The sequence below is a fragment of the Varanus komodoensis genome, unplaced genomic scaffold (assembly GCF_004798865.1).
Source record: "Varanus komodoensis strain SLA01 unplaced genomic scaffold, ASM479886v1 scaffold3, whole genome shotgun sequence".
Lineage (NCBI taxonomy): Eukaryota > Metazoa > Chordata > Lepidosauria > Squamata > Varanidae > Varanus > Varanus komodoensis.
Genome location: NW_025335761.1, coordinates 56132191 through 56136103, shown reverse-complemented (window position 1 = coordinate 56136103; position 3913 = coordinate 56132191). Strand labels below are relative to the sequence as shown.

The 3913-nt window shown below is 49.6% G+C and overlaps 1 protein-coding gene across 2 annotated transcripts in view; it reads right to left on the bottom strand.

The window, feature by feature from the left end:
- Nucleotides 1–3502, bottom strand: part of INF2 (inverted formin 2) — a 40699-nt gene extending 37197 nt beyond the window's left edge. The window contains exon 1 of one of the 2 annotated variants that reach the window (XM_044436076.1): nt 3303–3502. The gene's annotated coding sequence lies outside the window, so the exon portion shown is untranslated. The remainder of the gene's footprint in view (nt 1–3302) is intronic. The other variant, XM_044436075.1, reaches the window with a different exon arrangement.
- Nucleotides 3503–3913: the final 411 nt, after the last annotated feature.

Below are 3913 nucleotides of genomic sequence, written 5' to 3'. Positions count from 1 at the left end.
AAATGTATAATATGGACATACAATTGCTGGTTGTTTTGTTTGCTTGTTAAATTATGTGGATATATTCACTGGAATACTTGTAAAAAAACCCTCAATGACATGTGATTCCCTTACATTTTTTAAATTTAAGAAGAGGGGTACTTAAAACTGACACACTAATTCAGCTTTCCTCAATCTGATACACTCCAGATATATTAGATTACACCCCCTGTATCTCCTGGTTAGCATGGCTGAGGATGCTGGGAACTGTGATCCAACGTAGTTGGAGGTTACCAGGTTGGGAACACTGAATTAATAATTTTAACAACCCAAAGAACTCTGCATGTTATACCAACAAGCAGGGTTCATGTGACTTCCAATAAGGCTACTGAGGGACCTTCGGTTTCCTTGTCTCTACCTTCTTTCTGGAGCCATGTTAAGACTACCCTTTATGACAGGGCATTTAATCTGCTTTAAATAGTATATTGCGGCATTATGTCAGCTGTCTAACAGGTCTTGGAATCTAATTTGTGTTAGCTATTGCAATATTTTCCATTTGGTTTTCTATTTGGCTGTTAAATTTTGTAGTGAATTTTATGATGTTTGTATGGTTATCTATATTTTATGTTATTTCTATTGAATCTTGAGGTATTGCTGTAACCTGCCCACGAAGCTTTGGCTATTGGGTGCTACAGAAATTAAAAAAAAAAACTTATTAAATGCATTTTACACTGAGGCGTGTACACATTTCAAAGGCATGTATGCATTTGCTCACTTATTTGCTCACAAATAACCCCCTGAACGACTAACTGCAACTTTGAAACTCACAATTTGACCTAATACAATATTCAACTGTATTTGACATTGGCATATATTCATTTTTACTAATGAACTTATGAAATGAAAAAAATAATGTGCTAGAAAATTTTCATTTTTGGAACATTTCCCAGGAAATTTTCTAGCGCTTTATTTTGAGATACTGGAAGGGAATTTTTACTAAAAGCACCGGGAAAATGTTCTCCCCACATTGCAGCATCAGGGGCACTGTACCAGATTCCCTTTGGGGAGAAATGGAGTTGTGCTTGTGTGCTTCTTGGAGGCATTCGATTAGCTGGGAACAGGATGCTGCCCTGGGTGGAAACCTAGACCAAGCCAGCAAAGCTCTTCCAGTGCTCCTGCCCCTACCAGCCATGGCTTCAAGAGTTAGCAACCCCTGGGGAAGGTAACCACGGAGAGGCAGTGAGCCTACCTTCTCACTGCCAGGATGGCACCTACTGCTTCTTCTCAGCAGCTCCACTGCTGGGCCAGGGAAACAGCCCAGGTGAGCAAGGAGGAAGTGACAGCAGAGGAGTTGCTTCTGGGGGTCTCATGAGTGGGCCCCTTTTTGAGTGTGTGTCCTTGGCAGCTGCCTGCTTGTGCTTACCCTGGGCGCTCACCCAGTTAACCATGAAACTTGCTGGATTGTGGATTCCTTAGTCACTGTCTCTCAGGGCTCTGTGCTGCAGGAAATGACATGAATGTCACTCTCCCGTGATTATTCATGTTCTTTCCTCCATCTGCTCACTTTTTAGACATCAGCACTGCCATCCTCAGCTTTTGCTCGGCGCTCCCATGAGACAAAACTGTTGCTGATTTCACATTGTCGGAGCTTGTTTTCAGCTGGCATTTGCCAGTCTTCTGCCCTCCAGATGTGCTGGTTGGGGGATGCTGGGAGTTGTAGTCCCACACATCAGGAGGGCCCCAGGTTGCTGTCATAAAATCAGCAACAGTTTTGTCTCACGAGAAGTAGTTGTTTTTCTTTCCAGAGGGCTGGCCGCACTAGTCTGTCGCAGAAAATCACAAAAAGGCTTGCAGCATCTTAGAGACTTAACGTGTTTATTATGGCACACGTTTCTGCAAAACTGAGTCCACTTCGTGAATACACCTGAAATACCATCCTGAATAATTGGGGGGTGGGGCAGGGAGAGGGATAGATTGCAAACTGCAGTCAGGGAAAGAAATGCAACAAGTACGGACCGTGGGAAGCATGCTGATACCCACGGCCATTCACACAACAGTTGCTGCTCAGAATGCAGTGGATAAGCCAGTCACTACATGTAGGAACAAAACACCTTTGTCCTGACTCAAACCCAGCCCTCAGAAGACAGCACTGAACCTCCTGACAAACAGCAACTCAGCAACTTTCATCTGTAAGGTTGCACCGTGATTTTATTTTTCCATAACATTGTTAGCTACTTCATAATGTTGGAACGTAAATGCAAAATTAAGAAACAGCTGCTGGTTTGTTATCTTCCACATCTGCTCAAGCAATGAGAGAAGGTCACAAAGTTCACTGAATAGACATTGCTAGTGTGGTGCATGCCAAACATTTCAGCTTGGTCTGGTGGGCAGAAGTTGCAGGAACAAGAGCGTGGAGAAAGCAAGCGAAGGATGAGAGCTGAGCCTGCACAATCTGGGAAGCTAAGCAGGATCGGCCTTGGTTGAAATCTGGATGGGTGACTATAATGTGGCAAGAGCTCAGGAGACGGTGGTAATGATAATAATAATCATTATGAGAGCTGACAACCGCACCAATACCAGGAACACACAAACCAGGCCCAGCCTAACTTTCCTCTTCTTATTTACATAACCTGCCCTTGAGGTAGGGAGCGAAGGGATCTGAAGGCTGCAATTCTGACAGGGAGTTGCCCCAGTTAACTCAGTGATACTTATTCCCAAGTAAATACGCACAGATTAAGGGCGGGGGGGGGGACTGTGTGATGTGCATTCATCTGCACACAGAGCACAAGATCATAGCCTTGGTGCTCACTGGAATGAGCGTAAGTAACGACTCGCTCACTGATTTCACACTCGCAGCCACTTCCCCGTCGCCACAAAACTCATTTCCCTCCAGTTTACATACAGTGAAAAACACGGAAAGACCCTTTTCACGCTCAGGCACCGGCAAATCAAAGTGGTCCACGCTGGGCCGTAACGAAATGCAAGAGGACTTCAGCGGCACATCTGGACCTGTCCAGGCGACGGAGCTGCGTGGATGGTCAGGGTGGAAGGCAGAGAGAGAGGAACCAACGCTGCTTTCCACAAATCTTCTGCCACTACGTTACTCCTGAAGAAGCGGCGAGGTTCTCTAGTCGTGCTTGGCGACAGAAAAGTGTGCGTGCGCGCGCGCGTGCGGGAGAAAGGATGACACCCGCGCGTTCTTATAAGAAAAGCACACTTCTTGGACTGATTCTCCAGAGTGACCCAAACGCGACCCACATCCAGAAGCTGCTGGATCGCCCGCTTCCCAAGTCTCTCCCGTGGGAAACAGCGCAGGGTCTTACCTGGACGCCTCCCTTCTTTGAATTCTTGGCTCCCTTTCACCGGCTCCTGCCTGCCGCCAGGATCACAGCCGCATCCTCGGCCACCGGCTCCCTCCTTCGCGGATCCAGCGGCTCTCCGCGCCGAAGCAACAAGCCCGGAGGGACTGGATCCCTCCTCCGCGCGAGGGCCGAGACAGCGCCGAGGCGAGTCGCTCCGCCGGCGCCCACTCAGCTCGCGCGGCTGCCCGGGGCTGGGAGGGAGCGCCGAGCCCACGTGGAAGGCGCGGGCGGGCGCGGAAAGGCAGCTCTCGCGGGGCGGGGCTTCGGTCGGCGGGCGCGCAGGCCGGCGAGCGAGCAGGTTCCGGCTGTCCTGCGCGGGAGGGCAGGTTCTTGGCCGGCTCCAGGCGCACGGGCCGAGCGGAGAGCCCGTTCACACGAGTTGATCGCCTCCCCGCCCCCCGCAATTGCCGTTCTTGCCGGAGTGTTTGTTAACGTGTCCGGCGGTCCGATTCCTCCAGCGCAGGGAGATGGCAACGCTGCTCCTCCCCGATCCGCAGCGTCTAGGAGTGACTTTATTTGGCGACCACCTTCACCCAAGCCAGGCTGGGTCGCCTCCCCGGCTTGTTTGGAAG